The sequence below is a fragment of the Trachypithecus francoisi genome, unplaced genomic scaffold, assembly GCF_009764315.1.
Source record: "Trachypithecus francoisi isolate TF-2019V2 unplaced genomic scaffold, Tfra_2.0 Lachesis_group1, whole genome shotgun sequence".
NCBI lineage: Eukaryota > Metazoa > Chordata > Mammalia > Primates > Cercopithecidae > Trachypithecus > Trachypithecus francoisi.
Genome location: NW_022681454.1, coordinates 44,725,743 through 44,750,864, shown reverse-complemented (window position 1 = coordinate 44,750,864; position 25,122 = coordinate 44,725,743). Strand labels below are relative to the sequence as shown.

Sequence of the window (25,122 nt, the reverse complement as noted above, 5' to 3'; positions counted from 1 at the left end):
GTCCTCCTAACCACAATGACAAAAGTAGACAAAAAAAAGTAAGAAGAAATGTTGAAGAGTTCCGTCTGATAAAAGCAACCAAAGCGGCCAGGACATGAGGAACCAAAATCATGGAATGGAGGGACTGAAGCACTGAAACGAACTCTGCATTCTGCGTGCCCTTTCCTCTTGAGGTGGGTATTTGCACACAAAAATTGTACACACCTGGGGCACATCTCAGACAAACCAAGCAGGAAGAAGCTGCTAGAAGAAATGAGTCTGCTTACTGAAGTCACTACTATTTCTGGGCAGATATTTCAGCAGTCTGTCATCTGTCAGCACTAGGGAGACAAAATTGTGTTGGAGTTAAGTGCCTAGCAGAGGAGGAGCCCTGGAAAGAGATCCCAGAAGCATTATGCTTTGGGAATATGGACAAATCAAAAAACCAGCCTCTACTCAATCAAGACGATCTGCTCAGACTGCTAGAAGAAGGTTAAATCCACTCTCTAAGAAGATATCATCCAGATTTTCAATAAAAAATGGCCAGGCATCGGGAATCTTTCTGAATCTGCTGTGATTCTGAGGGCTGCCTGATTCACGAATCATAAGTTTAAAAATAATGAAAAAAAAATTTTTAATTGCCAGGCATGCCAAAAAACAGAACCTGATGTTCCAGAAATGAGAAAATGGAAAGAGACCCACAAGTAATCTAGACTGAAGTTAACAGACATTGACATTAAAACAAAAGATTGACGTTTTTAAGAAAATTACAAGACAGACTCTCACCAAGGAACCAAGATCTATAAAAACAAATGAAAATTAAGAATTCAATAGATGAGTTTAACAGCAGCTTTCCTAATTTAGACACAAATTAGGAAAGAGAATTTAGTGAACTGGAAGACTAGTATACAGAAAACATCCAGGATGAAAATTATGAATGATGAAAATTATTACCATGAAAGGGGGAAAAACCTCCTAATTAAACAGAATGAGAACTACATAAAAGAGCATAACAAACGTATGGGATAAGATGAAAAAGCTCTGTCATAAGCATAACCTGAGACCTGAGAGAGGAGAGAAAATGTAGCAAAATGTGTACTTAGAATCAGTATTTGAAGAAATACTGGCCAGTATTTTCCAAAACTGACAAAGCTATCAAGCCATAGATTAAAGAAACCCTAGGAACACCGAAGAGGACAAATACAAAACAAAACAAATCTAGGCATATCATAATAAAACTGCCAAAAACCAAAAGTATCTCCTAATAACTGTTTCTGTAATCCAGAAACATATCATATTTACAAGTCTATTCATTTGGAGCCTGGAAAAGTAAAAACCATTTAAAGACTGACACCCAGCAAATTCAAGGTACATGGCTGCGTTTTAATCTGTGAACACATGAATGGCAATAATTAGCCAAAATTCTATTCTTTTGAAGCATTGAAAGAGAAGGCACAAGTACAGTCAGCAGCCCTGTCCTTGAGTTCTGCATATGAGGATTCAACCAATCGCAAATCGAAAATATTTAAAAATAAGCCAGGTGTGGTGGTTCACGCCTGCAATCCCAGCACTTTGGGAGGTCAAGGCAGGCAGATCACTTGAACGCAGGAGTTCGTGACCAGCCTGCACAACATAGTGAAACCCCATCTCTATAAAGAATACAAAAAATTAGCCAGGTATAGTGGTGCACACCCATATTTTCAGCTACTCGGGAGGCTGAGGCAGGAGGATCACTTGAGCCCAGGAGGTGGAGATTTCAGTGAGCCGAGATCACGCCACTGCACTCCAGCCTGGGTGACAGAATAAGACCCCATCTCAAAAAAAATTAATATTTAAAAATAAATATAAATGGATGGCTGTATCTGTACAGAACATGTACAGAATTTTTTTCATCATTTTTCCTATACAATACAGTATCACAACTATTACCATAACATTTACATTGTATTAGGTATTATAAGTAATCTAGAGATGATTTAAAGTATATGGAACAAAGCATGTATGTTATATGCAAATACTATGCCATTTTATATCAGGAACTTAAGTATATGTGGATCTAGGTGTTCGAGGGGAGTCTTGGAACCAATTCCCCAGGGATCTCTAGAGATAACTGCAATGTATGGACTTCACACCTTTACTTTGAAAAGGTTTTAAACCATCTCCCCATATATTCAGAAACCAAAATACACCAATTCCAACACTAGCAATCTCTTCTCCTACTGCCATCCCCATTTGATGTTCATTCAGCCACTGAGGACATTTTCTAACCTTCTCTAAAGACTTCTTAAGAGTATTAAATAACTTATTGCTTGAATTTAAATAGCTCACTGACTCCAGATGGAAATTTTAAAGACACTTTTGTGAGGTTTCCACAAATAAAAGGCAACAACTAGAGCTAAAGTACCCAAGAAAGAGCGATCACCCATGCCCATACAAGACAGAGAGTAACACTTATAAATATAATCACAATCTTAGAAGTGCGCACAGAGTTTGCCTTTATTGTGATAGGATTAAATGTGTAATTCACATTACTCAAGAGCTGTTTCATTCCTGGCCAGGATTCTAACAATCTTCCTCAGGGAGGAAGGGCCTTAGTCATTCATGAGTCACAAACCAAGTGATTAGACAGGTATAACCAAGGCACACCTTCAAGCTGAAGCACGTTACACCAAAAAGAAAGGAAAAAAAACAAACTGTAATTCTAACACCAATATGGAGCAATACACTTACTCTAAGAAAAAAAATACAGTAAGGATTAAATAAAGAAAATATACCAAAACTCAGCACCAGACTCATCTCAAAGTGCCCAGTCTCTAATTAATATAGTATTCTGGGTTTAGGGAACTCTCTAAAAGTAACAACTACCTTTAAGCAAACACCAGTCTTTCCCTATGGTCAGAAGCTTTCTGGTCATGTGTCCTGGTCTCATTGGATCAGCATCATCTTTTTATATCAAGGAAAATACCCCATCATACGACGAGATGCCCCTACAACAAAAATCAACCTCCCACCTGTTGCTGTTTCCTTATTTGCGGAGTACTAGCTAATGCTAATCCGGTTTTTTTCCTCTTTCTGTGTCCTAGACCCCCTGCCAAGATCTTAAGTAAAAGGAAGCCTCCAAATGGCTTTACACCTTACCTGATCCCAGCCGATTCATGTTATTTGGCCTGATTATGCATTTTAGCCAACTCGAAAAGCCCTTTCAAACAAGACAGAAAGGCTTTGCATATGGAGATTCTTTCCCCAGCTCTGCTGTCCCTTTCCTGCTGGTCTACCTATATTATTCATACCTTGCCTCTCTTGTTGCTTTCTAACTAGCAAGGCCATGTTTTTACTTTTTTTTTTTTTGAGATGGAGTTTCATTCTTGTTGCGCAGGCTGGAATGCAATGGCATGATCTCAGCTCACTGCAACTTCCGCCTCCCAGGTTCAAGTGATTCTCCTGCCTCAGTCTCCCTAGTAGCTGGGATTACAGGCAGATGCCATGACGTGCAGCTAATTTTTGTATGTTTAGTAGAGATGGAGTTTCACCATGGTAGTCAAGGCTGGTTTCAAACTCCTGACCTCAGGTGATCCACCTGCCTCAGCCTCCCAAAGCACTGGGATTACAGGTGTGAGCCACTGCGCCCGGCGCATTTTTACTTTTTTGAGAAGTTTAACCATTTGTTTTCAATATATGCTGGTACTCTCTTATAAAAATGATAATCTGCATTAAAGATACCATATTTCTCAATTTTTGTTTTACTCTTTATCAAACTCTTAATTGCATAAACGACTCTTTACAATTAGAAAGCTCAAACTGCGCAACTCAAAACAGCATTTACATAGAATGAAAACTGAGAATAGGAAAAAAAAAAAGTACACAGGTAGAGCCTAAAGTCTTCAGCCTGCCACCTGCCCAGCTGGAACTACTGCATATGTTGGTAGAAGCCAAGATAGCCTCAAGTTGAGAATTCCAGACTCTACTCTTCCTTTTTTTCCCTAGGATGACACTAGTATAGGAAGATGCACTCTACCTCATAGCCATAGGGCATGTTGCATAAATTACATACCTCTTTAAACTGTTTACTGAGGTTAATCTCAAAAGATAACAATCCTGAGCAGTCAAATCACTGTCAGGTGATTGCAACAAACTTAGCAGCGGAAAGGAAAAGGAACACAAAATCTGAAGTTTAACTTACATAAATTGTACCTTGTCTTTAAAAGATATTATGGTGTTTTATTGCCTTTAAAAGGTTGATGCATGGGCTTTCATGTTATCTCCAATTTGACAGATTTGTCCTGAGAGGTCCTGTGTTGATTATATTCAGGCCCAAAGCCTCCTTGCATGGTGGTTTCAGAGTTAAACTGGCTAGGTGCTCTAGGACCTCCACATTATGGCAGCACAGTGATCTGGAGAACACAGCCTGATTCCTGACAGACAGGAAGAAACCACATCACAGAAGGGCTCAGTGAGAAGCCACTGAGGCTTTTTAATCAGGAAAGCCTCACAACACTAATGATGTTTCTAAAGGAACACTCTGGGTTAGGCCAGGTGTGGTGGTTCTCGCCTGTAATCTCAGCCTTTTGGACAGCCGAGGTGAGCAGATTACTTGAGGTCAGGAGTTTGAGACCAGCCTGGCCAACATGGTGAAACCCCATCTCTACTAAAAATACAAAAATTAGCCGAGCATGGTGGTGTGCATTTGTGATACCAGCTACTCGGGAGGCTGAGGCAGGAGAATCGCTTGAGTTCTGGAGGCAGAGGTTGCAGTGAGCCAAGATCGCGCCGCTGCACTCCAGCCTGGGCAACAGAGCAAGACTCTGTCTCAGTAAATAAATAAATAAAGGAACACTTTGTTGAGTGGAGAATAACAGAAGGGAGAGGCAAGTGTGGAAGCAAGAACTAGCGGGGAGGTAACTGCAAAAACCCTGGGGAACCATGTTTGGATAAGAGAGGCAATGACAGAGGGGACATCAAAGGTTAAGGTTTTGAGAGGGATGAACTTTTGTTAAATCAGAACCACAACCAAGACTCTCATAGATGACAAACCTGCCCACCCTCCTTGGGTCTTCAGTTTGCAACAATGTATCGCTGTTAGGTTTTCTTAAATGTTACTTTAGAGAAGAAAAAATCCTTCTCCATCTCCCCTGTGGGTTCTCTATCTGGGGCCCTAGAAATTAAACTGGCAAAAGACAGGTTAATATGACCAAAAAAAAAAAGTTTCCTTACACAAATAAGTGTGGAAGTTTCATAAACAAATCAGACTCTAGGACAAGTCCAGATGATTGAGACTTTTTTTTTTTTTTTTTTTTGAGACAGAGTCTCACTCTGTTGCCCAGGATGGAGTGCAGTGGTGCGACCTTGGCTCACTGCAACCTCTGCCTCCCAGATTCAAGCAATTCTCCTGCCTCAGCCTCCCAAGTAGCTGGAATTAGAGGCGCCCGCCACCACACCTGGCTAATTTTTGTATTTTTAGTAGAGATGGGGTTTCACCATGTTGGTCAGGCTGGTCTTCAACTCCTGACCTCAGGTGATCCACCTGCCTCGGCCTCCCAAAGTGCTAGGATGACAGACGTGAGCCACCATGCCCGGCGATTAAGACTTACATACAGGCCGGGCGCGGTGGCTCAAGCCTGTAATCCCAGCACTTTGGGAGGCCGAGGCGGGCGGATCACGAGGTCAGGAGATCGAGACCATCCTGGCGAACACTGTGAAACCCCGTCTCTACTAAAAAAATACAAAAAACTAGCCGGGCGAGGTGGCGGGCGTCTGTAGTCCCAGCTACTCGGGAGGCTGAGGCAGGAGAATGGCGTGAACCCGGGAGGCGGAGCTTGCAGTGAGCTGAGATCCGGCCACTGCACTCCAGCCCCGGCGACAGAGCAAGACTCCGTCTCAAAAAAAAAAAAAAAAAAAAAAAAAAGACTTACATACAAATTTCAGGCTAAAGAAAAAGGGGTTTAAGGTTTCTGGGGACAAGTCACGGCAAGGGAAGGGAAGAGATGGGGAGGAAAGGTATGGTAAATAAGGGCTGCCTTGGTATGCAGTTAAGTCCCTCTCAGGTGAAAAGAGCTATCTTGGAGAGACACCTTTACAAATGGGAATTTTATTTATAAATGTATATTTCCTTTATAATATAATAAATTTATACTTTTTTGGCATTTAGGGTGAGGTAGAACTTTTCAAGGATCCAGGGGTTCTCAACAGCCTTTAGCTCAAAATAAGCCAAATGCCAAGTACAGGAAAGAATTATTTCAAGCGCAAAGAAGCAAAGATAAACCCTTGTACCTTTTGCATAATTAATTAACTGGAATAGATTTTACAAAGAGAACTTTAGCTAAAAATCCCAAAACCAGACAAGTTACCCAAAGACAGTCAAAAGAACATACTCCATCTATGTAGCGAAATAGTGAGAAGACCCAGGGGTAAAGGTGAAAAGCCTACAGAGCCTGGTGATAGCTGGTTGTCCAACACAGAATTTCAGTTCAGGCATATTTTGGGGTGGCATTTTCCAATACCCTTCGCTAGAGACCCACACTCACTTGAGCATCCAAGTGTGAGCTGTATTCAGAGTGGCATCAATGGACATAAAATATCATATACAGTTTTAAAGTCTAATATCTTGGTGGTTGTAATAAGTTTCAAAATCCATAAAGATCTTTCCCCTTGACCTCCCTGTCCCTTGACCTCTCCCTTAATGATCCTGACCTCCCTGCTACATTAGCCAGGCATTCTCCCACCTTGTCACTGTGAATAAAGACACTCCTCACTCCCATCTTTTCAGCTTGCTCCCTCCAGTTATCAGAGGCTCTTGTTAACAGAGACTCTCTATTCCCATGAGATGAGAGAGAGAAGGAAGGAAGGGAGGGAGGGAAGGAAAGAAAGCAGGGAGAAAGAAAGTAAAAAAGAAAACTAAAAGAATTCATTTAACCAGCCTGACCAACATGGAGAAACCCTGTCTCTACTAAAAATACAAAATTAGCTGGGCATGGTAGTTTATGCCTGTAACCCCAGCTGCTCGGGAGGCTGAAGCAGGACAATGGCTTGAACCTGGGAGGCAGAGATTGCGGTGAGCTGAGATCACGCCATTGCACTCCAGTCTGGGCAACAAGAGCTAAACTCTGTCTCAAATAATAATAATAATTCAATATTTACTAGGCTTCTTTATCTGGCAGGCACTGGACTTACAGGAGTGAACAAAACAAAACAACAGATAACCATCCCTGCCCTCAGTGAGGTTACATATGAAAAATATCAGTCAACAATGCTATGGAGAAAAAAAATTAAAAGCAAAAGAGGAAGGGTGGGCCAGAAATGGTGGCTCAGGCCTGTAATCCCAGCACTTTGGGAGGCTGAGGTGGGTGGATTGCTTGAGGCCTGGAGTTTGGAGATCAGTCTGGACGATATGATGAAACTCCATCTCTATTAAATATACAAAAATTAGCCAGGTGTGGTGGCACACACCTGTAATTCTAGCTACTTGGGAGGCTGAGGCACAAGAATTGCTGGAACCCGGGAGGCAGAGATTGCAGTGAGTCAAGATCACACCAATGCACTCCAACCTGGGTAACACAGGTGGCCACGGAAGGCCTTTCCAATGAAACCCTCGAGCAGAGCTCTGAGGGTGGCGTTCTGGAGGAGCAGTATATGTCCAAGCGCTAGTCTAAGGAACAGCCAAGAGGCCAGTGAGGCTGAAGCAGAATGAGGGAGGGTATGAGAGCAGGAACTCAGGTTGTATCTACCACTGACCACGGGAAGGACTTTGGCTCTGATCTAAATGACACTGGAAGGCAAAGGAAAGTTCTGAGCGAAGAAATGATGTCATCTATGTTTAAAGCAGGGGTGTCCAATCTTTTGGCTTCCCTGGGCCACACTGGAAGAATTGTCTTGGGCCACATATAAAATACACTAACATTAACGATAGCTGATGAGCTAAAAAAAAATCACATAATGTTTTAAGAAAGTTTACTAATTTGCGTTGGGCTGCATTCAAAGCCATCCTGGGCCACATGCAGGTTGGACAAGCTTGGTTTAAAGGATCACTCTGACTTTGGTCACGGGTATGGACAACGCAGGGAGACCACGTAAGAGTCCACCGTAATAATATCAAGAGCCAAGATGAGGACACTGTCCTGCACCTCTCCCTCCGTAGACTATGAGAGCTCCCTGAAGCCTATTTATCTGTGCATGTTCTGCAAAATCGCCTGTCCCAAATAATTCTATTTCCAGACCTCCTCTAACACTGCCCAAACTGGGAAAACAAGGCCAAAAATAAATGACAGTGGTTTAGCTTCAGGCCCACAGGAACTGAATAACTCATTTACATTTAAGAGGGGACTGACAGAGAAGCCTCTATGAATTTAAATAAAAGGAGTAGTGACTGGGGCTAGAAGACATAGGGAGGAGGACAGTGGCAGAAGCTCTGGGGAAGTCATCACCCTTTCTCTTCTGCCTTTGCAAGGCTGACTCCACCAAATTGGCACTGTGGGAAGATTAGCAGCAGTGAGGTGGGTGATTAGAAAAGTCTGGAATCCTTAGCCCCCAGGGGGAAACAAGAGGAACAGGCAAAATCAAGTTGACTGTGAGTTAGATTTACCCAAAACCACACAGCACTGTGCCTACAACCCAGTTCTTCTTCTCTATGAGTCTAGCACATGTCGACTACATAAAGATCAATATCCCTGCTCCCTTCCAGTTTATAATTCAATCATCAGAATCGCAATAAAAATTATGAACAGAGGCCGGGCACGGTGGCTCACGCCTGTAATTCCAATGCTTTGAGGGACCAAGTTGGGTGGATCACGAGGTCAGGAGATCGAGACCATCCTGGCTAACATGGTGAAACCCGTCTCTACTAAAATACAAAAAATTAGCTGGGCGTGGTGGCGGGTGCCTGTAGTCCCAGCTGCTGGGGAGGCTGAGGCAAGAGAATGGTGTGAACCCAGGAGTTGCAGGATGCAGTGAGCTGAGATCATGCCACTGCACTCCAGCCTGGACAACAGAGCGAGACTCCGTACCAAAAAAAAAAAAAAAAAAATTATGAACAGAAAATTAGATGTGAGCAGCAGCATTACTTCTCAAAATTCTGAGACCTACAGTAAAAAACATCATGATCCAGCATACAAAGATAGAAAAGAAGGAGCATGTAATGTGTGTATACTCCAAAATCATAGAAGAGCTCATTAATTATTACAAGGGATCCTCTCTCTAATCCATGGGTACAGTTACCATCTCAGACCAAATAATGCCTCATTATAAACACAGTATTTCTTCATTGCTAGTATGACTAACACACATATGGATCTCAAATCTTTTTCTCACTGTGAATTCAATCAACAGTTACCAAAATTATAATATTAGGATGTAGTTTAAGCTACTCAGCTAATAAAATGATCCCGGTTTCTGACCAGAGCCTAATAAATAGAAGCTCACATGCGCATTATTTGTTTTGGAAACACTGACAGGGTTTCATTTGAGAAAAAAATGGGAGCTTTAAAAAATTCCTAAATACTACCAATTTCATTTCTTTCCCAAAAGAGACAGAATCCAAATTGGCTAATACAGTCAGTTCCTCTATAATGTTTAAACTTTAAGGTAATACTCATCTTTTCAGACTTAGCATTTGCTAAGTCACAAACTTTTTATTAAACATAAAAAGCTCAAAAGTAACTCTAGGCCGGGCGCGGTGGCTCACACCTGTATTCCCAACACTTAGGGAGGCCGAGGCGGGTGGATCACCTAGGTCAGGAGTTCAAGACCAGCCTGGCCAACATGGCAAAACCCCATCACTACTAACAACATAAAAAATTAGCTGGGTGTGGTGGCACATGCCTGTAATTCCTGCTACTCAGGAGGCTGAGGAAGGAGAATTTCTTGAACCCAGGAAGTGGAGGTTGCAATCAGCCGAGATTGCACCACTGCACCCCAGCCTGGGTGACAGAGCAAGACTCCATCTCAAAAAAAAAAAAAAAAAAAAAAAGAACTCTAACAGAACATCCAGTGTCCAGATCTTAGCTTCCAATACTATTCTAAAGCAAAATAACCCCAGTGCCTTGGAGAAATGGATCATTCCAACGTTGGGACATGGAAAATACAAAGTAAGCCTGAGCATTTTCTGATGCCAGAAATCAGGAAGTGCATTAAAAAAGAAAAAGACTCCAGGCATGGTGGCTCATACCTGTAATCCCAGCACTTTGGGAGGCTGAAGCGGGCAGATCACTTGAGGCTAGGAGTTTGAGACCAGCCTGACCAGATGGAAAACCCCGTCTCTACTGAAAAACACAAAAAGTAGCCAGGTGTGGTGTTACATACCTATAATCCCAGCTACTTGGTAGGCTGAGGCACAAGAATCGCTAGAGCCTGGGAGACAGAGGGTGCAATGAGCCGAGATCATGCCATTGCACTCCAGTCTGGGCAACAAAGACTCCATCTCAAAAAAAAAAAAAAGAAGAAGAAGAAGAAAAAAGAAAAAGCAAGTATATGTCAAAGTGGCACAGGCGCCAGCCTGAAAAAGGTCCCAGTGGTGAAAGCCAGAACAATTTGAGCAGCAGATTAAATACTGATAATATTGGATTATAAGCCATATAACAAAACAAATATCCATGAGCCCGTACTGATACAAATAACTGAATCAATGAACAGGAGAGAAGGGTCAACTCTTCCCTACAGAAGGGAATTTTAATTAAAAAATGTAGACGGGCTGGGCACAGTGGCTCATGCCTGTAATCCCAACACTTTGGGAGGCCAAGGTGGGTGGATCACAAGGTCAGGAGTTCGAGACCCGCCTGGCCAATATGGTGAAACCCTGTTTCTACTAAAAATATAAAAATTAGCCAGACATGGTGATGTGTGCCTGTAATCCCAGCCACTTGGAAGGCTGAGGCAGGAGAATTGCTGAACCCAGGGAGACGGAAGTTGCAGTGAGCCTAAATCGTGCCACTGCACTCTAGCCCGGGTGACAAAATGAGACTCCATCTCAAAAAAAAAAAAAAAAAAAAGTAGAAGGAAGAAAATAGGGGTTTTGTTTAACCATTAGAAAAAAAAAAAAAAAAACTAAACAACATGCTCCACATATGGATGCTTAAATTAATGAATAAAAGTTTAAGGAGAAATGGTAGTTCAAATTTCTCTCCCAAGATCTCAAATACAAAGGGAACCTGGCAAACAGATTAACATCATAGGTAATAAGAAGTATCGGCTAGGGCACGGTGGCTCATGCCTGTAATCCCAGCACTTTGGGAGGCCAAGGCAGGAGGATCACTAGAGGTTAGGAGTTTGAGACCAGCCTGGCCAACATGAAACCCATCTCTACTAAAAATATAAAAAAATTAGCCAGGTGTGGTGGCAGGCACCTGTAATCCCAGCTACTCAGGAGGCTGAGGCAGGAGAATCACTGGAACCTGGGAGGCAAAGGTTGCAGTGAGCCGAGATCGAGCCACTGAACTCCAGTCCGGGCAATAAAGCATGATTCAGTCTCAAAAAAAAAAAAAAAAAGGATTGACATCATGTACCCAATATGACATACTGAGATGGAAACTTTACTTCTGTGACATTTTTCCCTAAAATGTAGAACATTCATCTAAACATGACAGTAAACATCAAACAAATACAAATTGAGGGGCATTCTACAAATTAACTGACCGGGTCTTCTTCAATAGTGTCAAGGTCCATGAAAAAACAATGAAAGGCTGAGGAACTGTCACAGATCAGAGAAAATTAAGGATATTTAGCAGTTAAATGCAAAGTGAGATCATCGATTGGATCCTGGGCAAAAAAAAAGACAGTGGAAAGCCAAGTGAAATCCAAATAAAGTCTGTAGTTTAGTTTATTGTATTATAGTGGCATGCCCATGGTACTAGTTTTGGCCCCTGTTATGCATGATATTATGGGAACTCTCTGTACTATTTTTTGCAAATTTTCAGTAACTCTCAAATTATTTCACAATTAAAAGTTATTATAAGATAAACAATAAAATAATCAACATCTTTCAATGTTTATAACAGAAGTGTAATGTTAGACTTAACATGCCATCTTTGTCATTGAAACCTTCCTCACCAAGATCTATACAATCCAGTCAAAGCTGTACTCTGAAAGCACTGTTTTGTAAAGAATATCAATCAAAAACATCTCTTCCTTTCTACTCTGGTATATTTATTTATGACTAGCTGAAATTCAAATAATAAGAGAGTTGTAAGATCCTCCTAAAAACCAAGTTTTAGGGGATATCTCTAGCACTGAGAGGGAAGTAAGAACACTCAACTATCCACAGAAAATTACAAAAGGGAGTTCAATAATTCTTTAGCAAACCATCCAAAGCTTTAAAGGGACTGAGCAATAATTTGTCATTTACCTATTCCCAGAAGATAAAGGGGATAGGTAAATGACAATATGTTGGTCAACTCCTTTAAAATATTAACATTAACAAATGTTTCCTCCCCCTATAGTAACTTCCGTGCTCAGTGGGTTTTTATCTATCCAATATCAACTTTAGCTTCATACATTTGGAGAAAGGCCAAGAGTTTTACCAACCCACACTTAACACACTATAGGAGCCGGAATCAGTTTGCACCAGAGCATCATTTTCTGAAAAACCACTTTGAATTATCAGTTTTAAACTGCATACCTACTTTCAAATGAAACTGTGAGATGCTAAAAAACTCAGTCATCTCGTTTCAACGGTTATCTGTTTTCTAACAAATATATATATACAACGCCTATCCACCTTTCCAGACACACACTCTCAGCGCAATTGGCTTTTACCATTTACTCACTCAGCTTAATAGAGCTCGGTCTTAACCAAGGGCTCAGGATCTCAGGATGTGCGGGCTCAGAGGCAGAGCTTTAACACTTATTGATGTAAATGTTGGGATGAGTCAGTCGGACCTTCCAAACAAACCCTAAAGCAGCAGTTTCCGCTTAACAAGGCCACCGAGCTTGGGCACGGTGCGTTGCCAAATCCTCCTCAGCTCCTCTCCAGGCTGCCTCCTTGCCGCGTCTCTCAATCTCAGTGGGAGTGGCGGGCACTGCCTCTTCCCTCCTGCACGCCCGGAACCGTTTGTGTGGGCACAGCACACAGCCCGCGCGCTGCACAGCCCCTTCGCCGGACCACACCCGGCGCCCCTCAGCGCTTGCCCGGCGCGGCGGCCGGCGCGGGAGGCGCTGCAGCTCCAGGTCACGATAGCAGCCGGCGGTTGGCGGCCTCGGGAGACCCGGACCTCGAGAGAACGAGCTCAGGCAGTGCAGATAAGAACTTCCTATCCCGCGCCTCGGGCTATGGAGGGCCAGAGCTGAGCGCTATGGAGGGCCAGAGCTGAGAGCTGTGGCCCCTCCCCAGCGCCCCGGGTTTCCCTGGGTCGGGGTTCGCTGGCGGGGACGAGGCGCGGCCCAGTCTGCCAGGCCGCGATAAGCGCCCTGGGACCCGGCTGAAAGCGCCCACGTGTCCCGCGGCGCTGAGCCGCCAGCTGGACGGGAACCACCGCCCTCCCGCGGGTCTAGGGTCACCCTGCCGGGACACGCAAGGAAAAGCCAAACATTCCCGCCTCCGAGATCGCACGAATGGACCGGGGTGATTTAACTACGAGAATCACCCGGCGCTCTTCCGGCTGATCAATACCTCGTCTGACCCAGATGGGTTTGGTCGCCGCCACTGGCCGGAGCGCCGAAGCACCGGGGACGCTGACACACAGGTTGTCCAGTCACAAGCGCTGCTCGCCCCCAGAGCAAGTTAAATGGGTGGTTTCTGGTGAATGGCTTCTGAGAAAGTGGATGCTTGCGCCCCCGGGCCTTAAAAAATCAGATCAGGGACTGAATCTAACCCGGAGAGGGAAAGGGGAGAAACTTACTAAATGAAAATATTACCATAGTTTAAATGTTATTCTTTATACTCCTGTGACTGACATACTTCTGTGCAATATTCTGATGGTGTGGAAAGGCTGGAAAGTGATTGCGCATGTTCAGGAAACGGGCCATCAGGCTGTGTGAGTGTAGCCATCCCAACATCTATCTGCTGCGTCTGCCCTAGGAAATTAGTACCTGCATGCAGGTATTTCCTGGTTTGCATTTACAAACAAAAATCATAATATCATTTAAGTTGTTTAAATCAACACTAGGAATAACTATTAATGGTTCACTCAATGCAGGAAAGTTTTAGCTAGGAAGCCTATATAAGAAAATTGACTATAAGTAATTTTTTTAAAAAAAATTTAAAAATACCATACCGCATGCTTTTTAAAAGAACTTTAAGGTAAAGTTATTCTTTTGAATTAATTTCTGTCAGTTTCAAGACCCTTAAAGACCCATATAGAAATATATATTAGTCATACTTCATTTTAAGACAAAATTAAGGCCAGCGCGGCTGCTCATGCCTGTAATCCCGGCATTTTGGGAGGCTGACACAGGCAGATCGCTTGAGGCCAGGAGTTCGAGACCAGCCTGGCCAACATGGTGAAACCCTGCGTCTACTAAAAATACAAAAGTTAGCTGGGTGTGGTGAAGAGGCTGTAATTCCAGCTACTCGCGAGGCTAAGGAACGAGAAGCGCTTGAACACAGGAGGCAGAGGTTGCAATGACCCAAGATCCCACGACTGCACTCCAGCCTGGGCCACAGAGACTGTCTCAAGAAAAAAAAAAAAAAACCCCAAGATAAAGTTTTCAGACCTGGCAGTTAATAACTGTTTCCAAAAACTGAAAAATCTCCAAAGAATAAATTTTAATTTTCTTTTTAGCTCACCCAGATAAATGAAAAGAATAAAATTTTATGATACCAGAAAAAATGAAAACATTTCAAGCAAGATCTGAAGGCACTACAGGAGGCGACTGAACAAAAACGGAGAAAACACACATGAAACTGCTGTGCACATTTTAAAAAATGGATACTAAGTTGAATATAGCATTTTGTAATTATGCAAAATAAAAACAAATCAAAACCCTGTACATAGAGACCAGGCACGGTGGCTCACTCCTGTAATCCTAGCACTTTGGGAGGCCGAGGCGGGTGGTCACCTGATGTCAGCAGTTCGAGACCAGCCTGGCCAAACGATGAAACCCTTCTCTACTAAAAATACAAAAATTAGACCGGGCGCTGTGGCTCACGCCTGTAATCCTAGCACTTTGGGAGGCCGAGTCGGGCAGATCACCTGAGGTCAGAAGATCGAGACCATCCTGGCTAACACGGTGAAACCCCGCCTCTACTAAACACACACACACACACACACAAATTAGCCGGGCGTGATGGCGGGCGCCTGTAGTCCCAGCTGCTCAGGAGGCTGAGGCTGGAGAATGGTGTGAACCCGGGAGGCCGAGCTTGCGGTGAGCCAAGATCGCGCCACTGCACTCCAGCCTGGGCGACAGAGCGAGACTATCTCAAAAAAAAAAAAAAAAAAAAAAAAAATTAGCCGGGCATGGTGGCGCATGACCGTAATCCCAGCTACTCAGGAGGCTGAGGCAGGAGCATCGCTGGAGCCAGGGAGATGGAGGCTGCAGTGAGCCAAGATCATGCCACTGCCAAGATCATGCCAATGCCTGTCACTGGGTGACAACGCAAGACTCCAAGTCAAGAAAACAAACAAACAAAAAAACCTATACATAGAAAATTGCTGGGCAAAGAGTGGCGGCTCACTCCTGTAATCCCAACACTTTGGGAGGCAGAGGCGAAATAATTGCTTGAGCCCAAGTGTTCAAGACCAGCCTGGGCAACATAGTGAGACCCTATCTCTATTAAAAAAAAATGTAATTACACTGGGTGTGGTGGCTCACACTTGTAATCACAGCACTTTGGGAGGAGACCAGAGGATTGCTTGAGCCCAAGAATTCGAGACCAGCCTAAGCAACACAGGGAGTCCTTGTCTCTACAAAAAATCTTTTAAAACTTAGCTGGATGTGATGGCACATACCTGTGGACCCAGCTATTTGGGGGGCTGAGGTGGAAGGATTGCTTGAGCCCCGGGGTTCAAGGCTGCAGTGAACCATGATCAGAGTGAGACCCCACTCCAAAAAAAAAAAGAAAGAAAAAAGCAGGAAAGTGTTCATTTGTTCTAGGTAGTAACATGGAATGTCTTTTTTCTTGTATTTTAGTATAATTTTCTAAATTTTATGTAACAAATTTAGAAAATTATAAATTTTATAATGAAAAAATGGGCCGGGCGCGGTGGCTCAAGCCTGTAATCCCAGCACTTTGGGAGGCCGAGACGGGCGGATCACGAGGTCAGGAGATCGAGATCATCCTGGCTAACATGGTGAAACCCCGTCTCTACTAAAAAAATACAAAAAGCTAGCCGGGCGAGGTGGTGGGCGCCTGTAGTCCCAGCTACTCGGGAGGCTGAGGCAGGAGAATGGCGTAAACCTGGGAGGCGGAGCTTGCAGTGAGCTGAGATCCGGCCACTGCACTCCAGCCTGGGCGACAGAGCGAGACTCCGTCTCAAAAAAGAAAAAAAAAAAAGAAAAAATGGATTTTGTTTAAAAGTAAAATAAACTGATAAAATAAACATATAAAGACACATGACAATACTTAGAGTCATATCCTCACTTGAAATAGGACTAAACCTATAAAAAATTCTTCCTTACTTTTAGTCTAATTTTAAAAATATTTTAGATTGTGATGTTTCATATTTATGGGTCGGTTTATTTGCTAAATAAAGTTATATTAGGAGGCAGTGGAAAATTTTTAAAAAATTAAAAATAAAGTTATATTAGTTCCTAACCTCATCCTAATACTTTATCAAATTCTATTTGATAAGTTCAGATTAAAACCAGCATTTTAGGCCGGGCGTGGTGGCTCAAGCCTGTAATCCCAGCACTTTGGGAGGCCGAGATGGGTGGATCACGAGGTCAGGAGATCGAGACCATCCTGGTGAACACGGTGAAACCGCGTCTCTACTAAAAAATACAAAAAACTAGCCAGGCGAGGTGGCAGGCGCCTGAAGTCCCAGCTACTCGGGAGGCTGAGCCAGGAGAATGGCGTGAACCTGGGAGGCGGAGCTTGCAGTGAGCTGAGATCCGGCCACTGCACTCCAGCCTGGGGGACAGAGCGAGACTCCGTCTCAAAAAATAAATAAATAAATAAATAAATAAATAAATAAATAAAACCAGCATTTTATAAATGTATTGCATTGTATAGAAATAAGTCATTTTAACTTGTAAGTTAGCATTGTTAGCCATAGAATTTTAGAGAAAAAGGACATTCCTCATTAGGTCAGATGTTAGATGACTTTCCTCATTTTACAGATAAGTCACCAATGCAAAGCAGACTGATTTGCACAAGGTTAAAGGTTAAATGACTCACAGCCCTCCAAGCCATTGCCCTCTGCCGTCCACCACATGACCTTTCTTTTATTTTACCAGACAAGAGTCACTGCCCAGTATTTATAGAGCCCCATATTGGGACTCCTGCTGAATGCCTGTGCACCAGTTGCAAAATGCTGGTAAGGCCCCAGTATGCTACATTTCTTAGTGCTTACTCCAAAGGTGAACTCCAAAATGGTCAATTATCCCCTGGCAAGATCAGGTTTCAGACAAGATTCACCATGGGCCTGGGGGTATTTGGGTTACATATATAACAGATGTATTCAGTCCAAGTATATCTATTTTCATTACCACTCCAAGTTAAGAAAATAAAAAACAGTGGAAGAGAGGCTATGTGCACAGTATTCTCCCACAGCCGGGCTCACAGCTGTCAGGCCTTTGACTAATTTGGCAAGAGAAAGTTCAGTCTATAATGGTGCAAACAGTTATTGTAAATAAAATAATGGAAACAGTTTAAACAACTCTTTCTAAAGATTTCAGTATAAAAGGAAGGTGAGAGAAAGGAATATAGCTAGAGGCTATCTTAGCGTTCAGAGAAAATATTCACGTGGTTTGAATTAGACAGACTAGAACATGTGTGCATGCCAAGAGGACAAGCCATAAAGAAAGAAAGGGTTGTTGGTAGTATCAGGTCCCTTAGGAAGCACAATGAAAATGGGATCCAGAGGAATTAGAATTAGAAAAGAAAAGGAAACTTTAGAATCCCTCATGCTCTTCCTTTCCAAATTGGGCCAGGCAGAATGGCTCCTGCAAAGAAAAGTGGCAAGAAGAAGGGCTGTTCTGCCATAAATGACGTAGTGGCCCAAGAATACATCATCGACATTCACAAGCGCATTCACAGAGTGGGCTTCAAGAAGTGTGCCCCTGGGACACTCAGAGAGATCCGAAAATTTGCCATGAAGGAGATGGGAACTCCAGATGTGTGCATTAATACCAGGTTCAACAAAACTGTCTGGGCCAAAGGAATAAGGAATGTTCCATACCGCATCTGTGTACAGTTGTTCAGAAAATGTAATGAGGCTAAAGATTCACCAAACAATCTCTATAATTTGGTACATACCTGATTACCTATACACCTGTTACCGTTTTCAAAAATCTACAGTCAATGTGGATGAGAACTAACCACTGAGCATCAAATACATCAAATAAGTTATAAAATTGCCTATATATATATATATATATATATATATGGAAATTGATATGGTTTTGCTGTGTCCCTACCCAAATCTCATCCTTTTTTTTGAGATGCAGTCTTGCTGTGTCACCCAGGCTGGAGTGCAGTGGCGTGATCTCAGCTCACTGCAACCTCTGCCTCGTGGGTTCAAGCGATTCTACTGCCTCAGCCTCCTGAGTAACCGGGATTACAAGCACGTGCCACCATGCCCAGCTAATTTTTGTATCTTTAGTAGAGACAGGGTTTTGCCATGATAGCCAGGCTGGTCTCGAACTCTTGACCTCAGGTGATCCACCACCTCGCCCTCCCAAAGTATTAGGATTACAGACATGAGCCATGGCTCCCAGCCCAAATTGAATTGTCGTTCCCATAATCCCCACGTGTGGCAGGAGGGACCTGGTGGGAGGTAATTGAATCATAGGGTGATTACGCCTATGCTGCTGTTCTGATAGTGAGTTCTCATGATATCTAATGGTTTCATAAGGGGCTTTTCCCCTTTTGCTTGGCACTTCTCCTTCCTGCCACCATGTAAAGAAGAATGTGTTTGCTTCCCCTTCTGCCACGATTGTAAGTTTCCTGAGGCCTCCTTAGCCAGGCTGAACTGTGAGTCAATTAACCTCTTTATAAATTACCCAGTCTCAGGTATGTCTTTATTAGCAGTGTAAGAACATACTAATACAGAAACTTTTTAAAAAAATTGTCGCAAAAGGGAAGGAAGTTGGATATATCCTCATGGAGGTAAATGGATTTTTTGTTGTTGTTGGTTTTCGTTTTTGAGACAGAGTCTCACTCTATTGCCCAGGCTGGAGTGCAGTGGCACAATCTCAACTCACCACAACCTGCACCTCCTGGGTTCAAGCAATTCTCCTGCCTCAGCCTCCCAAGTAGCTGGGATTACAGGCACACACCACCATGCTTGGCTAACTTTTATATTTTTAGTAGAGACAGGGTCAACCATATTGCCTAGGCTGGTCTTGAACTCCTGGCCTCAAAGGGATCTGCCTGCCTCGGACTCCCAAAGTGCTGGGATTACAAGTGTGAGCCACCACACCTGGCTGAGGTAAATGTTTTAATTACAGAAAATTGAAATAAATATCTGGCCCATAACTATACTTTCTCTCTGAAGTTGATGGACGTGCTGAGGGTATGGGTGTGAATGCCTGATTCAGGATTTGGGAAAATGATGAATATTTGAATAGGCTTGTATTAGTTTTCTATTGCTGCCATAACAAATTGCCACAAACTTAGTGGTTTAAGACAACATGAGTATATTGCATTTCTACGGCTCAGAAGTCTAAAATGGGTCTAGCAGTCTAAAATCAAAATGTCGGCAGGTCTATGTTCCTTTCTGGAATCTTTTCCATCTTGTAGAGGCCACCGGCATTCCTAGGCTCTTGGCCCCTTTCTCCATCTGCAAAGCCAGCAGTATAGCAGCTCTGTGACCCTGCTTCTGTCATCACATCTTTGATTTTCTTCTGCCTCCCCTTTCCACCTTTAAGGACCCTTGTTATTACAATAGGCCCACTGGATAAGCCAGGATGATCTCCCTATTTTAAAGTTATTTGGGCCAGGTACAGTCATTTGGGCAGGCTTACGCCTATAATCCTAGCACTTTGGGAGGCCAAGGCGGGTAGATTACGAGGTCAGAAGTTCAAGACCAGCCTGGCCAAAATAGTGAAACCCCGTCTCCACAAAAAATACAAATATTAAGCGGGCATGGTGGCATGAGCCTGTAGTCCCAGCTACTTGGGAGGCTGACGCAGGAGATCGCTTGAACCCGGGAGGCAGAGGTTGTGGTGAGGCAAGACTGTGCCATTGCACCCCAGCCTGGGCAACAGAGCGAGACTCCATCTCAAACAAAAAAAAGAAAGTCATTTGATTAACAATCTTCATTTAATCTGGAACCTTAATTCTCCTTTGCTAAGTAACCTATCATTCACATTCTAGGGAATAAGACATGGATACCTTTGAGAGGTCATTTTTCTGCTCACCACAAGGCCCCAAGGAAATGGAAGAGGATGCTAATGGAGGGACCCACTGGCACCCATTGAGTTGGTATGAAGAGTATTTTAAACTGAAACATTTAAGATACAGAAAGAAGCCTTTCTGGAGCTTCCCTTATTTGACTAAAGGCAGAGCTTTCAGAGAGTGAAGCTGCCATAAACTCCCTCTTGGGGAGCTTCACTGCCAATCAGGAGACTCCACTGCCAGGAAGAAAACTCCACTGCCAGGAAGGAGACCACTTGCACCTGAATGACAAATTGCATAACTGAACATATTACCAGTTGTCATACCATCATTTCTTTCCCTAAAAGCCCATTTGTCTTTCCATAAAAGCATATTTGTTTTCCCATAGATCCCTTTCCTCCTCTCTTTTCCCATATTATTGGCATATAAACTCTCATCCCTAACTGTACAGAGAGTCTCTTCACCTGAATAAGTGTAAATAAACCTTGTCTATTCTCCTGTTCATCCATCGATTGCCAATTAATTTACAGACCCCAAGCACTGGACCTAAGTTGGCAGAGGAAGTTTTTCCTCCCAACACTAATATGAGACAGAGATTGCACAGCAACACCAAGGCCCCTACTACTTGGGATGGGACTCTATAAACAGCGGTTTGAAAGCTGCAAATGGGCATGGCTTTCTCATTCACAAAGATGTAAAGGTAAAGGGTTAAATTCTAGGGTAAGGTTTTGTTGGGTGGGTAAGGCAATGGAAAGATGAAGCAAAGGAGTCGTGTGAGTGAAGTGGTTCATCGTCATAGAAAAGCGAAACCAGGAATAGGTAGGGAGAAAGAAAGTACATGGAGGGGTCACATGGAGATGGCAAGAGCTGAAACAGGAGGATCAGGTCACTGAGTGGGATACTGGCATTTAATATTCATATTCCAGGTTTTGATAAGGTCCCACGGTTTGAACACAAGAGTGAAGTTATGGAAGTGGAAGGGAAGTGTATTTGTTTTCTATTGCTAGAGTAACAAATTACCATCAAGTTAGTGTCTTAAAACAATACCCATTTATTATCTCCCAGTTGTGAAGGTCAGAAGTCTAGGCTCTGCTCAGGGTATCACGAAGCCAAGTCAAAGTGTCAGCCAGCTGAACTCTTAGCTGGACGCTCTTCTCTAAAGAACCAAGCAGAGTCAGGTTGTTGGCAGAATCCATTTCTTTTTGGTTCCAGGACTGAGTTTCCTGTGTCCTTGCTGCATGTCAACCAGGGGCACCCTCAGCTCCTCTTGGCTGCCTGCATTTCTTCTCATGTGGCCCCTCCACTTTCAAAACAGTTTGAGTCTCGCTCTTTTCCCCAGGCTGGAGTGCGGTGGCATGATCTCGGCTCACTGCAACCTTCACCTCACAGGCTCAAGTAATTATCCTGCCTCAGCCTCCTGAGTAGCTGGGACTATAGGCATGCATCACCATGCCCAGCTAATTTTTGTTATTTTTAGTAGAAACGGGGTTTCACCATATTGGCCAGGCTGGTTTCAAACTCCTGACCTCAGGTGATCCACCCACCTTGGCCTCCCAAAAGTGCTGGGATTACAGGCATGAGCCACCACGTCCAGGCTCTTTCTGCCTTTTAAAGGGCTTATGTGATTAAATCAGGCCTACCTTTACAATCTTGGTATTTTACAGTCAACTGACTTAGGATTTTAGTTATAACTTCAAAATCCTTCAGATCAGTACGTGGATTAGTGTTTGATGAAACAACCAGGGAATGAACTAGAATTGTAGGGGTTAGGGGAGCGGGAGATCTTTAGAATTCTGCCTATCCTGGAGATGGAGTTGAGATCAGAGAGCACAGAAGCTAGGGTGATGGGATGATCATCAAAATAAACATAGAAGTTAACCAAGATAGCAATAATCTTGGACAGATGAGAAAGGTCAAAAAGCAGGTGTCAAAGTCTTTAAGACATGGAAACTGAACAGAAGGTGGGTTTTACACAGAGAGAGACAGCATGGGGGGGGGGGCAGGGGATCATGGGGGTAGTAAGAGCCCAGATGCTGGAGCCAGAGCACCTTGGTTCGTATAATTTGCTTTATACAGTAGATAAGAGACCAATTAAGAAGTAATTCATTTGGTTATAAAGTTTATTTGGGGCCAGGTGCAGTGGCTCACACCTGTAATCCCAGCACTTTGGGAGGCCGAGGCAGGTGGATCATGAGGTCAGGAGATCGAGACCATCCTGGCCAACATGCTGAAACCCCATCTCTACTAAAAATACAAAAATTAGCTGGACGTGGTGGCATGTGCCTGTAGTCCCAGCTACTCGAGAGGCTGAGGCAGGAGAATCACTTGAATCCAGGAAGCGCCTGTAGTCCCAGCTACTCGAGAGGCTGAGGCAGGAGAATCGCTTGAACCCAGGAGGCAGAGGTTGCAGTGAGCTGGGATCTCACCACTGCTCTCCACCCTGGTGACAGAGGTAGTCTTCCTCTCAAAAAAAAAAAAAAGTTCATTTGGTTATAAAGTTTATTTGGTTATAAAGTTTATTTGGTTATAAAGTTCACTTCTAAAAATTAGATTACAGTGAAAAAAAGGAAAAAAACCCTAGGTATTGATAATTAACCTGCAGGGTCAGAAAGTAGAGTAGAGCATATAACATTTGTCTCTGCAGATAGGCTAAAAGGTTAAATGTTAAGAATTCACCAAACTACATTTCAGTACCTATAAAAGTCTTTTGTTTAACTAAATTTTGTAGGGAAGTATAACATCCGTACAAAAAAAGTACAGGAAATCTAAGTGGACAGCTTGATATATATTTACGAAGTGAACACACCTCTATACCTGTCACTCAGATTAAAAAAAAAAAGTGTACTAGCAATGCCACATAAGCCTCCCTCAAGCTCCAGCCCTTCCAAAGGTAACATCTATTACCATTAAAGGTCATCCTTCCCAAAGGTCATCCCATCCATTCTGACTTCTATCATTATATATTAGTTGTGTCTGTTTAAAACTGTATATAAATGAAATAATAATAATAATTTTTTTTTTTTTGAGAGAGAGGGTCTCACTCTGTTACCCAGGCTAGAGTGGAGTGACACAGTCTCAGGTTACTGCAGCCATAGCCTCCTGGGTTCAAGCGATTCTCCTGCCTCCGCCTCCTGAGTAGCTGGGATTACAGGCATGCACCACCATGCCGGGATAATTTTTGTATTTTTAGTAGAGATGGTATTTCACCACATTGGCCAGGCTGGTCTGGAACTCCTGACCTCATGATCCACCCGCCTTGGCCTCCCAAAGTGCTGGCATTACAGGCATGAGCCATCATGCCCAACCAAGCAAGTAGTTACCATTTTGAGACTGACTTCTTTCATTGAATATTATCTGCATGAAATTCATGTATTTTGCAAGTCACAAAGGCATATTCATTCGTATCTTTATGCAGGATTCCACTGTATGAATACAATATAATTTATTTATCTACTCTTGATGGGCCTTTGGGTGCTTTCCAGTTTGGCAATACACCCTAAAGTGTTAGACTGGAAAAGAGTTCTAATGGTCAATTAAACCCATCATCCACAAGTATGGCTAAATGGAGGCCCAAAATGTGAAACTATTTTCTCCCTTTGATTATGCTCCAAACAGCACAAACAAAACAGAAAAATAGCAAGACGATCAATATTGTAGAAGAAAGTAAATAAGTAAATGATGATTCCATTTCTCCCTCAAGCAGATGTCATCCAACCCCTCATTAAGCAATGTTGTTTTGAGGGCTCCCTTACATTAGGTCCCACGTTTGGCACTAAAGAAGAGAAACAAGACACAGGTCCAGGCACAGTGGCTCACGCCTGTAATCCCAGCACTTTGAGTAGGCCGAGGTGGGTGGATCACCTGAGGTCAGGAGTTCAAGACCAGCCTGGCCAACATGGTGAAACCCTGTCTCTACTAAAAATACAAAAATTAGCTGGGCATGATGGCAGGCACCTGTAGTCCCAGCTACTTGGGAGGCTGAGGCAGGAGAATTGCTTGAACCCGGAAGGCAGAGGTTGCGGTGAGCCGAGTTGTGCCACTGCACTCCAGCCTGGGTAGCAGAGTGAGACTCTGTCTCAAAACAAACAAACAAAAAAGCTGCATTCTAAAACTTTTTTTTCTTTCCTCCTTTCTCGCCAGTCTCCAGACACAGCTTTGAGAGGAACCACAGATGTGTTTCCTGTTGTCTTGAAATATGCCTTTGAATGTGCTTTAACACTCTATTCCCTTCCCTTTCCCACCTTATGCTCCCATGCCTTATGCACACTTATTTACCTGGATGCTAGTTAAGCTCACATCATACTCACTTACCTGGTCATATATTTCTTTAGAAGCTTCAGGGGCCTAATCCTGACACAAAAACAGGCACTTCTGGGATTCTCTCCCCAGCCGGAGATTACTTCTAGGCCAGAGTTCACTCCCAGCTAGATATTAACTACAGGACTGACTGGGATTGATTTGTAACTTGGATGAGCCCATGAAGGTGCTGGCCCCCTCACCAGATAGAACAATAATTCAAGATAAGCTACTGGGGCAAGCCCACGCCACCTGGCACCTACTAGCCCCCTTGCCTCTCCTGCATTCAAAGCCCCTCTTCTGAAACCCCTGCCCTCTCTCCAGAAATTGTAAAGTATTCTGACCACTTTCCTTCTTGCTGGCAATGGATAATAAAATTCACTCTTTATCATACCTCCCTCTTGTTATTTTGTCTTCATTCCACAGGC

At 43.3% G+C, this 25,122-nt stretch overlaps 1 protein-coding gene and 1 long non-coding RNA gene across 8 annotated transcripts in view; one reads left to right on the top strand and one right to left on the bottom strand.

Annotated features, from left to right (window-relative positions):
• ABCG2 (ATP binding cassette subfamily G member 2 (Junior blood group)) overlaps positions 1-25,122 on the bottom strand; it is a 134,279-nt gene that overhangs the window by 46,951 nt on the left and 62,206 nt on the right. Inside the window, exons 1-2 of one of the 7 annotated variants that reach the window (XM_033214127.1) lie at positions 15,849-15,870; positions 13,581-13,740 (exon numbers count right to left, since the gene is read on the bottom strand). The exons of 5 other annotated variants lie outside the window; for them this stretch is intronic. The gene's annotated coding sequence lies outside the window, so the exon portion shown is untranslated. Of the gene's footprint in view, positions 1-12,728; positions 13,358-13,580; positions 13,741-15,848; positions 15,871-25,122 lie in introns of those variants that run through there. One more of the 7 variants, XM_033214122.1, reaches the window with a different exon arrangement.
• LOC117085335 lies at positions 13,413-25,087 on the top strand. The gene is made up of 3 exons (XR_004437919.1): positions 13,413-13,643; positions 20,378-20,485; positions 24,539-25,087. It is a non-coding gene; the product is annotated as an uncharacterized LOC117085335 (long non-coding RNA).